Consider the following 14,562-nt stretch of genomic DNA (forward strand, 5'->3'; position numbering starts at 1 on the left):
GAGAAGTGTATGGTGTTTCCTGAAACATCTAAAAAACAAAGCAACAGAGCCTAGGGCACTTCCACTTATGGTCCTATAGCTTAGGGAAATTAAAATCAAAAAGACACAGCCACCCCAAAGTTTGGAACGGCTCTGTTTACAAGAACCTCGTTTACAGTACAAGTTCAACATCGCAGAAAGTGAAAAATGGATAAAGAAGTTGTGGTATTTACTTAAAAAGCAATATCACTCAGCAATGAAATCTATGTCATCAGGCCCTTAGCAGCACAATGAGTGGATTCAGGTATGATGATTCTAACTGAAATAAGTCACACAGAAAAAGAAACATCATAAGATATCAGTAATACACGGAATGTAAACTTGGCTACACAGGAACTGAATTACAGAACAGAACAGGGTCTGAAATTTAGAAAACCAACTTATGCTTGCTTAAGGGTAAAGGTAAGTTGGGGTGCTGCATAAAACCAGAGATTGAAATGAGCACAGATAAAGTTCCTTAAGCCAAATATGGAATAGACAACAGCTACTCCTTGCTCAACGAAATGGACTCAACACCGCATATTAAACGCCTAAGAATGTACCTTACTAGTAAGTATCTTAAAACCTATGGATTGCTATGTCTCCGAAAGAGAATCAAGCATGTGTACAGGGGCATAAACGCAGCAGTGATAGTATTGGAGAGGTTCGGTGAGCAAATGAAGACCCTTAGAAGTCATATTGCATGGTACCCATTCCACGGGTTTCAACTACCCAGGTTTAAGGTATTCTTCCTTCAGCTAAAACATGCATGTGGAACCTAGAGTATGATCAACCATGTGATCGGGAGACGTGTTCAAATATGTCTCAGTTTTCGTACCCTGGTACTCGGGTGCAACATTCCAGACGCTTTACTAACACTCTCCCCACTTGGAGAGTCAGTCCCTTTAACCTCCTGTTTGGCCCAGTTTGCAATTTCTGTGGAAGATGAACAGGAATAGCGAGAACCAATGAGAGACTAGCTGGAGGTGTCTGGATGGGCAAATTTAACTCTCATTTCCCAGCAGGAAGAGGAATTAACCAAAGGCTCAGCGTGCCATGCCAGAACCAGATTAGGGCCTGAAGCCATCCTGCGGTGTTGCGGCCAGGTCACAAGAAAGCGAGGTGAAGAAAGGAGCTCAGGGGCACTGTAATTCACAAACCTGCAGAGTTATAAATGACAGCTATCGTCCAAAAATAGACTGAAGTAAGGCTGCCAAGAGGACTTGAAAGCGGGGCAGAATTGCAGGAAACCGATTTCAGGAGGTAGACTGGAATTGCATTGAAAGCATAGGAAAAGAGGCAGAACGTCCACAATGATGCACTTGGCCAAAAAGGGCGTATGCGTTTTTTCCTGAATATATTCAGGAAAAAACGCATACGCACTTTTTGGCCAACCAAGCAAACTTGCAAAGGAAATCTGCACTACAATGAAGTCTCACTTCTCCCCCTTCAAAAGGGCCATCTGAAAAAAGTGTAAAATCCAGAAAGGCAGGACAGGCCATGGAGAACTGGGAGCCTTGTTATGCTGATGGGCGGGATGTAAATTGCCAACAACCACTCGGGAGAAGTGTATGGTGTTTCCTGAAACATCTAAAAAACAAAGCAACAGAACCTAGGGCACTTCCACTTATGGTCCTATAGCTTAGGGAAATTAAAATCAAAAAGACACAGCCACCCTAAAGTTTGGAACGGCTCTGTTTACAAGAACCTCGTTTACAGTACAAGTTCAACATCGCAGAAAGTGAAAAATGGATAAAGAAGTTGTGGTATTTACTTACAAAGCAATATCACTCAGCAATGAAATCTGTGTCATCAGGCCCTTAGCAGCACAATGAGTGGATTCAGGTATGATGATTCTAACTGAAATAAGTCACACAGAATAAGAAACATCATAAGATATCACTAATACACGGAATGTAAACTTGGCTACACAGGAACTGAATTACAGAACAGAACAGGGTCTCAAATTTAGAAAACCAACTTATGCTTGCTTAAGGGGAAAGGTGAGTTGGGGTGCTGCATAAAACCAGAGATTGAAATGAGCACAGATAAAGTTCCTTAAGCCAAATATGGAATAGACAAGAGCTACTCCTTGCTCAACGAAATGGACTCAACACCGCATATTAAACGCCTAAGAATGTACCTGACTAGTAAGTATCTTAAAACCTATAGATGCTATGTCTCCGAAAGAGAATCAAGCATGTGTACAGGGGCATAAACGCAGCAGTGATAGGATTGGAGAGGTTCGGTGAACAAATGAAGACCCTTTGAAGTCATATTGCATGGTACCCATTCCACGGGTCTCAACTCTCCAGGTTTAAGGTATTCTTCCTTCAGCTAAAACATGCATGTGGAACCTAGAGTATTATCAACCATGTGATCGGGAGACGTGTTCAAATATGTCACCGTTTTCCTCCCCTGGTACTCGGATGCAACATTCCAGACGCTTTACTAACACTCTCCCGACTTGGAGAGTCAGTCCCTTTAACCTCCTGTTTGGCCCAGTTTGCAATTTCTGCGGAAGATGAACAGGAATAGCGAGAACCAATGAGAGGCTAGCTGGAGGTGTCTGGACGGGCAAATTTAACTCTCATTTCCCACCAGGAAGAGGAATTAACCAAAGGCTAAGCATGCCGGGCCGGAACCAGATTAGGGCCTGAAGCCATCCTGCGGTGTCACGGCCAGCTCACAAGAAAGCGAGTTGAAGAAAGGAGCTCAGGGGCACTGTAATTAACAAACCTGCAGAGTTATAAATGACAGCTATCGTCCAGAAATAGACTGAAGTAAGGCTGCCAAGAGGACTTGAAAGCGGGGCAGAATTGCAGGAAACCGATTTCAGGAGGTAGACCGAAATTGCATTGAAAGCATAGGAAAATAGGCAGAACGTCCACAATGATGCACTTGGCCAAAAAGGGCGTATGCGTTTTTTCCTGAATATATTAAGGAAAAAACGCATACGCCCTTTTTGGCCAACCAAGCAAGCTTGCAAAGGAAATCTGCACTACAATGAAGTCTCACTTCCCCCCGGTCAAAAGGGCCATCTGAAAAAAGTGTAAAATCCAGAAAGGCAGGACAGGCCATGGAGAACTGGGAGCCTTGTTATGCTGATGGGCGGGATGTAAATTGCCAACAACCACTCTGGAGAAGTGTATGGTGTTTCCTGAAACATCTAAAAAACAAAGCAACAGAGCCTAGGGCACTTCCACTTATGGTCCTATAGCTTAGGGAAATTAAAATCAAAAAGACACAGCCACCCCAAAGTTTGGGACGCCTCTGTTTACAAGAACCTCGTTTACAGTACAAGTTCAACATCGCAGAAAGTGAAAAATGGATAAAGAAGTTGTGGTATTTACTTACAAAGCAATATCACTCAGCAATGAAATCTGTGTCATCAGGCCCTTAGCAGCACAATGAGTGGATTCAGGTATGATGATTCTAACTGAAATAAGTCACACAGAAAAAGAAACATCATAAGATATCAGTAATACACGGAATGGAAACTTGGCTACACAGGAACTGAATTACAGAACAGAACAGGGTCTCAAATGTAGAAAACCAACTTATGCTTGCTTAAGGGGAAAGGTGAGTTGGGGTGCTGCATAAAACCAGAGATTGAAATGAGCACAGATAAAGTTCCTTAAGCCAAATATGGAATAGACAAGAGCTACTCCTTGCTCAACGAAATGGACTCAACACCGCATATTAAACGCCTAAGAATGTACCTGACTAGTGAGTATCTTAAAACCTATGGATTGCTATGTCTCCGAAAGAGAATCAAGCATGTGTACAGGGGCATAAACGCAGCAGTGATAGGATTGGAGAGGTTCAGTGAGCAAATGAAGACCCTTTGAAGTCATATTGCATGGTACCCATTACAGGGGTCTTAACTCTCCAGGTTTAAGGTATTCTTCCTTCAGCTAAAACATGCATGTGGAACCCAAGTATGATCAACCATGTGAACGGGAGACGTGTTCAAATATGTTTCAGTTTTCCTCCCCTGGTACTCGGGTGCAACATTCCAGACGCTTTACTAACACTCTCCCCACTTGGAGAGTCAGCGCCTTTAACCTCCTGTTTGGCCCAGTTTGCAATTTCTGCGGAAGATGAACAGGAATAGTGAGAACCAATGAGAGACTAGCTGGAGGTGTCTGGACGGGCAAATTTAACTCTCATTTCCCACCAGGAAGAGGAAATAACCAAAGGCTCAGCGTGCCGTGCCGGAACCAGATTAGGGCCTGAAGCCATCCTGCGGTGTTGCGGCCAGGTCACAAGAAAGCGAGCTGAAGAAATGAGCTCAGGGGCACTGTAATTCACAAACCTGCAGAGTTATAAATGACAGCTATCGTCCAAAAATAGACTGAAGTAAGGCTGCCAAGAGGACTTGAAAGCGGGGCAGAATTGCAGGAAACCGATTTCAGGAGGTAGACTGGAATTGCATTGAAAGCATAGGAAAAGAGGCAGAACGTCCACAATGATGCACTTGGCCAAAAAGGGCGTATGCGTTTTTTCCTGAATATATTCAGGAAAAAACGCATACGCCCTTTTTGGCCAACCAAGCAAGCTTGCAAAGGAAATCTGCACTACAATGAAGTCTCACTTCCCCCCGGTCAAAAGGGCCATCTGAAAAATGTGTAAAGTCCAGAAAGGCAGGACAGGCCATGGAGAACCGGGAGCCTTGTTATGCTGATGGGCGGGATGTAAATTGCCAACAACCACTCAGGAGAAGTGTATGGTGTTTCCTGAAACATCTAAAAAACAAAGCAACAGAACCTAGGGCACTTCCACTTATGGTCCTATAGCTTAGGGAAATTAAAATCAAAAAGACACAGCCACCCCAAAGTTTGGAACGGCTCTGTTTACAAGAACCTCGTTTACAGTACAAGTTCAACATCGCAGAAAGTGAAAAGTGGATAAAGAAGTTGTGGTATTTACTTACAAAGCAATATCACTCAGCAATGAAATCTGTGTCATCAGGCCCTTAGCAGCACAATGAGTGGATTCAGGTATGATGATTCTAACTGAAATAAGTCACACAGAAAAAGAAACATCATAAGATATCAGTAATACACGGAATGGAAACTTGGCTACACAGGAACTGAATTACAGAACAGAACAGGGTCTCAAATTTAGAAAACCAACTTATGCTTGCTTAAGGGTAAAGGTGAGTTGGGGTGCTGCATAAAACCAGAGATTGAAATGAGCACAGATAAAGTTCCTTAAGCCAAATATGGAATAGACAAGAGCTACTCCTTGCTCAACGAAATGGACTCAACACCGCATATTAAACGCCTAAGAATGTACCTGACTAGTGAGTATCTTAAAACCTATGGATTGCTATGTCTCCGAAAGAGAATCAAGCATGTGTACAGGGGCATAAACGCAGCAGTGATAGGATTGGAGAGGTTCGGTGAGCAAATGAAGACCCTTTGAAGTCATATTGCATGGTACCCATTCCACGGGTTTCAACTACCCAGGTTTAAGGTATTCTTCCTTCAGCTAAAACATGCATGTGGAACCTAGAGTATGATCAACCATGTGATCGGGAGACGTGTTCAAATATGTCTCAGTTTTCGTACCCTGGTACTCGGGCGCAACATTCCAGACGCTTTACTAACACTCTCCCGACTTGGAGAGTCAGTCCCTTTAACCTCCTGTTTGGACCAGTTTGCAATTTCTGCGGAAGATGAACAGGAATAGCGAGAACCAATGAGAGACTAGCTGGAGGTGCTGGACGGGCAAATTTAACTCTCATTTCCCACCAGGAAGAGGAAATAACCAAAGGCTCAGCGTGCCGTTCCGGAACCAGATTAGGGCCGGAAGCCATCCTGCGGTGTTGCGGCCAGGTGACAAGAAAGCGAGTTGAAGAAAGGAGCTCAGGGGCACTGTAATTCACAAACCTGCAGAGTTATAAATGACAGCTATCGTCCAAAAATAGACTGAAGTAAGGCTGCCAAGAGGACTTGAAAGCGGGGCAGAATTGCAGGAAACCGATTTCAGGAGGTAGACTGGAATTGCATTGAAAGCATAGGAAAAGAGGCAGAATGTGCACAATGATGCACTTGGCCAAAAAGTGCGTATGCGTTTTTTCCTGAATATATTCAGGAAAAAACGCATACGCCCTTTTTGGCCAACCAAGCAAGCTTGCAAAGGAAATCTGCACTACAATGAAGTCTCACTTCCCCCCGGTCAAAAGGGCCATCTGAAAAAAGTGTAAAATCCAGAAAGGCAGGACAGGCCATGGAGAACTGGGAGCCTTGTTATGCTGAAGGGCGGGATGTAAATTGCCAACAACCACTCGGGAGAAGTGTATGGTGTTTCCTGAAACATCTAAAAAACAAAGCAACAGAGCCTAGGGCACTTCCACTTATGGTCCTATAGCTTAGGGAAATTAAAATCAAAAAGACACAGCCACCCCAAAGTTTGGAACGGCTCTGTTTACAAGAACCTCGTTTACAGTACAAGTTCAACATCGCAGAAAGTGAAAAATGGATAAAGAAGTTGTGGTATTTACTTACAAAGCAATATCACTCAGCAATGAAATCTGTGTCATCAGGCCCTTAGCAACACAATGAGTGGATTCAGGTATGATGATTCTAACTGAAATAAGTCACACAGAAAAAGAAACATCATAAGATATCAGTAATACACGGAATGGAAACTTGGCTACACAGGAACTGAATTACAGAACAGAACAGGGTCTCAAATTTAGAAAACCAACTTATGCTTGCTTAAGGGTAAAGGTGAGTTGGGGTGCTGCATAAAACCAGAGATTGAAATGAGCACAGATAAAGTTCCTTAAGCCAAATATGGAATAGACAAGAGCTACTCCTTGCTCAACGAAATGGACACAACACCGCATATTAAACGCCTAAGAATGTACCTGACTAGTGAGTATCTTAAAACCTATGGATTGCTATGTCTCCAAAAGAGAATCAAGCATGTGTACAGGGGCATAAACGCAGCAGTGATAGGATTGGAGAGGTTCGGTGAGCAAATGAAGACCCTTTGAAGTCATATTGCATGGTACCCATTCCACGGGTTTCAACTACCCAGGTTTAAGGTATTCTTCCTTCAGCTAAAACATGCATGTGGAACCTAGAGTATGATCAACCATGTGATCGGGAGACGTGTTCAAATATGTCTCAGTTTTCGTACCTGGTACTCGGGCGCAACATTCCAGAGGCTTTACTATCACTCTCCCGACTTGGAGAGTCAGCGCCTTTAACCTCCTGTTTGGCCCAGTTTGCAATTTCTGCGGAAGATGAACAGGAATAGCGAGAACCAATGAGAGACTAGCTGGAGGTGTCTGGACGGGCAAATTTAACTCTCGTTTCCCAACAGGAAGAGGAATTAACCAAAGGCTCAGCGTGCCGTGCCAGAACCAGATTAGGGCCTGAAGCCATCCTGTGGTGTTTCGGCAAGCTCACAAGAAAGCGAGTTGAAGAAAGGAGCTCAGGGGCACTGTAATTCACAAACCTGCAGAGTTATAAATGACAGCTATCGTCCAAAAATAGACTGAAGTAAGGCTGCCAAGAGGACTTGAAAGCGGGGCAGAATTGCAGGAAACCGATTTCAGGAGGTAGACTGGAATTGCATTGAAAGCATAGGAAAAGAGGCAGAACGTCCACAATGATGCACTTGGCCAAAAAGGGTGTATGCGTTTTTTCCTGAATATATTCAGGAAAAAACGCATACGCCCTTTTTGGCCAACCAAGCAAGCTTGCAAAGGAAATCTGCACTACAATGAAGTCTCACTTCCCCTCGGTCAAAAGGGCCATCTGAAAAAAGTGTAAAATCCAGAAAGGCAGGACAGGCCATGGAGAACTGGGAGCCTTGTTATGCTGATGGGCGGGATGTAAATTGCCAACAACCACTCGGGAGAAGTGTATGGTGTTTCCTGAAACATCTAAAAAACAAAGCAACAGAACCTAGGGCACTTCCACTTATGGTCCTATAGCTTAGGGAAATTAAAATCAAAAAGACACAGCCACCCCAAAGTTTGGAACAGCTCTGTTTACAAGAACCTTGTTTACAGTACAAGTTCAACATCGCAAAAAGTGAAAAATGGATAAAGAAGTTGTGGTATTTACTTACAAAGCAATATCACTCAGCAATGAAATCTGTGTCATCAGGCCCTTAGCAGCACAATGAGTGGATTCAGGTATGATGATTCTAACTGAAATAAGTCACACAGAAAAAGAAACATTATAAGATATCAGTAATACACGGAATGTAAACTTGGCTACAAAGGAACTGAATTACAGAAAAGAACAGGGTCTCAAATGTAGAAAACCAACTTATGCTTGCTTAAGGGAAAAGGTGAGTTGGGCTGCTGCATAAAACCAGAGATTGAAATGAGCACAGATAAAGTTCCTTTAGTCAAATATGGAATAGACAAGAGCTACTCCTTGCTCAACGAAATGGACTCAACACCGCATGTTAAACGCCTAAGAATGTACCTGACTAGTAAGTATCTTAAAACCTATGGATTGCTATGCCTCTGAAAGAGAATCAAGCATGTGTACAGGGGCATAAACGCAGCAGTGATAGGATTGGAGAGGTTCGGTGAGCAAATGAAGACCCTTTGAAGTCATATTGCATGGTACCCATTACAGGGGTCTAATTCTCCAGGTTTAAGGTATGCTTCCTTCAGCTAAAACATGCATGTGGAACCCAAGTATGATCAACCATGTGAACGGGAGACGTGTTCAAATATGTTTCAGTTTTCCTCCCCTGGTACTCAGGTGCAACATTCCAGACGCTCTACTAACACTCTCCCCACTTGGAGAGTCAGTCCCTTTAACCTCCTGTTTGGCCCAGTTTGCAATTTCTGCGGAAGATGAGCAGGAATAGCGAGAACCAATGAGAGACTAGCTGGAGGTGTCTGAACGGGCAAATTTAACTCTCATTTCCCACCAGGAAGTGAATTAACCAAAGGCTCAGCATGCCGTGCTGGAACCAGATTAGGGCCTGAAGCCATCCTGCGGTGTTGCGGCCAGCTCAAAAGAAAGCGAGTTGAAGAAAGGAGCTCAGGGGCACTGTAATTCACAAAACTGCAGAGTTATAAATGACAGCTATCGTCCAAAAATAGACTGAAGTAAGGCTGCCAAGAGGACTTGAAAGCGGGGCAGAATTGCAGGAAACCGATTTCAGGAGGTAGACTGGAATTGCACTGAAAGCATAGGAAAAGAGACAGAACGTCCACAATGATGCACTTGGCCAAAAAGGGCGTATGCGTTTTTTCCTGAATACATTCAGGAAAAAACGCATACGCCCTTTTTGGCCAACCAAGCAAGCTTGCAAAGGAAATCTGCACTACAATGAAGTCTCACTTCCCCCCGGTCAAAAGGGCCATCTGAAAAAAGTGTAAAATCCAGAAAGGCAGGACAGGCCATGGAGAACTGGGAGCCTTGTTATGCTGATGGGCGGGATGTAAATTGCCAACAACCACTCGGGAGAAGTGTATGGTGTTTCCTGAAACATCTAAAAAACAAAGCAACAGAGCCTAGGGCACTTCCACTTATGGTCCTATAGCTTAGGGAAATTAAAATCAAAAAGACACAGCCACCCCAAAGTTTGGGACGCCTCCGTTTACAAGAACCTTGTTTACCGTACAAGTTCAATATCACAGAAAGTGAAAAATGGATAAAGAACTTGTGGTACTTACGTACAATGCAGTATCACTCAGCAATGAAATCTATGTCATCAGGCCCGTAGCAGCATAATGAGTGGATTCAGGTACGATGATTCTAACTGAAATAAGTCACACAGAAAAAGAAACATCATAAGATATCACTAATACACAGAATGTAAACTTGGCTACACAGGAACTGCATTCCAAAACAGAACAGGGTCTCAAATTTAGAAAACCAACTTATGCTTGCTTAAGGGGAAAGGTGAGTTGGGGTGCTGCATAAAACCAGAGATTGAAATGAGCACATATAAATTTCCTTAAGCCAAATATGGAATAGACAAGAGCTACTCTTTGCTCAACGAAATGGACTCAACACCCCATATTAAACGCCTAAGAATGTACCTGACTAGTAAGTATCTTAAAACCTATGGATTGCTATGTCTGCAAAAGAGAATCAAGCGTGTGTACAGGGCCTTAAATGCAGCAGTGATAGGATTGGAGAGGTTCGGTGAGCAAATGAAGACCCTTTGAAGTCATACTGCATGGTACCCATTGCACGGGTCTCAACTCTCCAGGTTTAAGGTATTCTTCCTTCAGCTAAAACATGCATGTGGAACCCAGAGTATGATCAACCATGTGAACGGGAGACGTGTTCAAATATGTCTCAGTTTTCCTCCCGTGGTACTCGGTTGCAACATTCCAGACGCTTTACTAACACTCTCCCGACTTGGAGAGTCAGTCCCTTTAACCTCCTGTTTGGCCCAGTTTGCAATTTCTGCGGAAGATGAACAGGAATAGCGAGAACTAATGAGAGACTAGCTGGAGGTGTCTGGACGGGCAAATTTAACTCTCATTTCCCACCAGTAAGAGGAATTAACCAAAGGCTCAGCATGCCGGGCCAGAACCAGATTAGGGCCTGAAGCCATCCTGCGGTGTTGCGGCCAGGTCACAAGAAAGCGAGTTGAAGAAAGGAGCTCAGGGGCACTGTAATTCACAAACCTGCAGAGTTATAAATGACAGCTATCGTCCAAAAATAGACTGAAGTAAGGCTGCCAAGAGGACTTGAAAGCGGGGCAAAATTGCAGGAAACCGATTTCAGGAGGTAGACTGGAATTGCATTGAAAGCATAGGAAAAGAGGCAGAACGTCCACAATGATGCACTTGGCCAAAAAGGGCGTATGCGTTTTTTCCTGAATATATTCAGGAAAAAACGCATACGCACTTTTCGGACAACCAAGCAAGCTAGCAAAGGAAATCTGCACTACAATGAAGTCTCACTTCCCCCCGGTCAAAAGGGCCATCTGAAAAAAGTGTAAAATCCAGAAAGGCAGGACAGGCCATGGAGAACTGGGAGCCTTGTTATGCTGATGGGCGGGATGTAAATTGCCAACAGACATTCGGGAGAAGTGTATGGTGTTTCCTGAAACATCTAAAAAACAAAGCAACAGAGCCTAGGGCACTTCCACTAATGATCCTATAGCTTAGGGAAATTAAAATCAAAAAGACACAGCCACCCCAAAGTTTGGGACGCCTCCGTTTTCAAGAACCTCGTTTACAGTACAAGTTCAATATCACAGAAAGTGAAAATGGATAAAGAACTTGTGGTACTTACGTACAATGCAGTATCACTCAGCAATGAAATCTATGTCATCAGGCCCGTAGCAGCATAATGAGTGGATTCAGGTACGATGATTCTAACTGAAATAAGTCACACAGAAAAAGAAACATCATAAGATATCAGTAATACACGGAATGTAAACTTGGTTACACAGGAACTGAATTAAAGAACAGAACAGGGTCTCAAATTTAGAAAACCAACTTATGCTTGCTTAAGGGGAAAGGTGAGTTGGGGTGCTGCATAAAACCAGAGATTGAAATGAGCACAGATAAAGTTCCTTAAGCCAAATATGGAATAGACAAGAGCTACTCCTTGCTCAACGAAATGGACTCAAAACCCCATATTAAACGCCTAAGAATGTACCTGACTAGTAAGTATCTTAAAACCTATGGATTGCTATGTCTCCAAAAGAGAATCAAGCGTGTGTACAGGGGCATAAACGCAGCAGTGATAGGATTGGAGAGGTTCGGTGAGCAAATGAAGACCGTTTGAAGTCATATTGCATGGTACCCATTCCACGGGTCTCAACTCTCCAGGTTTAAGGTATTCTTCCTTCAGCTAAAACATGCATGTGGAACCCAGAGTATGATCAACCGTGTGAACGGGAGACGTGTTCAAATATGTCTCAGTTTTCCTCCCCTGGTACTCGGGTGCAACATTCCAGACGCTTTACTAACACTCTCCCCACTTGGAGAGTCAGCGTCTTTAACCTCCTGTTTGGCTCAGTTTGCAATTTCTGCGGAAGATGAACAGGAATAGCAAGAAACAATGAGAGGCTAGCTGGAGGTGTCTGTACGGGCAAATTTAACTCCCATTTCCCACCAGGAAGGGGAAATAACCAAAGGCTCAGCGTGCCGTACCGGAACCAGATTAGGGCCTGAAGCCATCCTGCGGTGTTGCGGGCAGCTCAAAAGAAAGCGAGTTGAAGAAAGGAGCTCAGGGGCACTGTAATTCACAAACCTGCAGAGTTATAAATGACAGCTATCGTCCAAAAATATACTGAAGTAAGGCTGCCAAGAGGACTTGAAAGCGGGGCAGAATTGCAGGAAACCGATTTCAGGAGGTAGACTGGAATTGCATTGAAAGCTTAGGAAAAGAGGCAGAACGTCCACAATGATGCACTTGGCCAAAAAGGGCGTACGCGTTTTTTCCTGAATATATTCTGGAAAAAACGCATACACACTTTTTGGCCAACCAAGCAAGCTTGCAAAGGAAATCTGCACTACAATGAAGTCTCACTTCCCCCCGGTCAAAAGGGCCATCTGAAAAATGTGTAAAATCCAGAAAGGCAGGACAGGCCATGGAGAACTGGGAGCCTTGTTATGCTGATGGGCGGGATGTAAATTGTCAACAACCACTCGGGAGAAGTGTATGGTGTTTCCTGAAACATCTAAAAAACAAAGCAACAGAGCCTAGGGCACTGCCACTTATGGTCCTATAGCTTAGGGAAATTAAAATCAAAAAGACACAGCCACCCCAAAGTTTGGGACGGCTCTGTTTACAAGAACCTCGTTTACAGTACAAGTTCAACATGGCAGAAAGTGAAAAATGGATAAAGAAGTTGTGGTATTTACTTACAAAGCAATATCACTCAGCAATAAAATCTATGTCATCAGGCCCTTAGCAGCACAATGAATGGATTCAGGTATGATGATTCTAACTGAAATAAGTCACACAGAAAAAGAAACATCATAAGATATCAGTAATACACGGAATGTAAACTTGGCTACACAGGAACTGCATTCCAAAACAGAACAGGGTCTCAAATTTAGAAAACCAACTTATGCTTGCTTAAGGGGAAAGGTGAGTTGGGGTGCTGCATAAAACCAGAGATTGAAATGAGCACAGATAAAGTTCCTGAAGCCAAATATGGAATAGACAAGAGCTACTCCTTGCTCAACGAAATGGACACAACACCCCATATTAAACGCCTAAGAATGTACCTGACTAGTGAGTATCTTAAAACCTATGGATTGCTATGTCTCCAAAAGAGAATCAAGCATGTGTACAGGGGCATAAACGCAGCAGTGATAGGATTGGAGAGGTTCGGTGAGCAAATGAAGACCCTTTGAAGTCATACTGCATGGTACCCATTGCACGGGTCTCAACTCTCCAGGTTTAAGGTATTCTTCCTTCAGCTAAAACATGCATGTGGAACCCAGAGTATGATCAACCATGTGAACGGGAGACGTGTTCAAATATGTCTCAGTTTTCCTCCCGTGGTACTCGGTTGCAACATTCCAGACGCTTTACTAACACTCTCCCGACTTGGAGAGTCAGTCCCTTTAACCTCCTGTTTGGCCCAGTTTGCAATTTCTGCGGAAGATGAACAGGAATAGCGAGAACTAATGAGAGACTAGCTGGAGGTGTCTGGACGGGCAAATTTAACTCTCATTTCCCACCAGTAAGAGGAATTAACCAAAGGCTCAGCATGCCGGGCCAGAACCAGATTAGGGCCTGAAGCCATCCTGCGGTGTTGCGGCCAGGTCACAAGAAAGCGAGTTGAAGAAAGGAGCTCAGGGGCACTGTAATTCACAAACCTGCAGAGTTATAAATGACAGCTATCGTCCAAAAATAGACTGAAGTAAGGCTGCCAAGAGGACTTGAAAGCGGGGCAAAATTGCAGGAAACCGATTTCAGGAGGTAGACTGGAATTGCATTGAAAGCATAGGAAAAGAGGCAGAACGTCCACAATGATGCACTTGGCCAAAAAGGGCGTATGCGTTTTTTCCTGAATATATTCAGGAAAAAACGCATACGCACTTTTCGGACAACCAAGCAAGCTAGCAAAGGAAATCTGCACTACAATGAAGTCTCACTTCCCCCCGGTCAAAAGGGCCATCTGAAAAAAGTGTAAAATCCAGAAAGGCAGGACAGGCCATGGAGAACTGGGAGCCTTGTTATGCTGATGGGCGGGATGTAAATTGCCAACAGACATTCGGGAGAAGTGTATGGTGTTTCCTGAAACATCTAAAAAACAAAGCAACAGAGCCTAGGGCACTTCCACTAATGATCCTATAGCTTAGGGAAATTAAAATCAAAAAGACACAGCCACCCCAAAGTTTGGGACGCCTCCGTTTTCAAGAACCTCGTTTACAGTACAAGTTCAATATCACAGAAAGTGAAAATGGATAAAGAACTTGTGGTACTTACGTACAATGCAGTATCACTCAGCAATGAAATCTATGTCATCAGGCCCGTAGCAGCATAATGAGTGGATTCAGGTACGATGATTCTAACTGAAATAAGTCACACAGAAAAAGAAACATCATAAGATATCAGTAATACACGG

This window comes from Delphinus delphis, chromosome 2, assembly GCF_949987515.2.
Source record: "Delphinus delphis chromosome 2, mDelDel1.2, whole genome shotgun sequence".
Taxonomy (NCBI): Eukaryota; Metazoa; Chordata; class Mammalia; order Artiodactyla; family Delphinidae; genus Delphinus; species Delphinus delphis.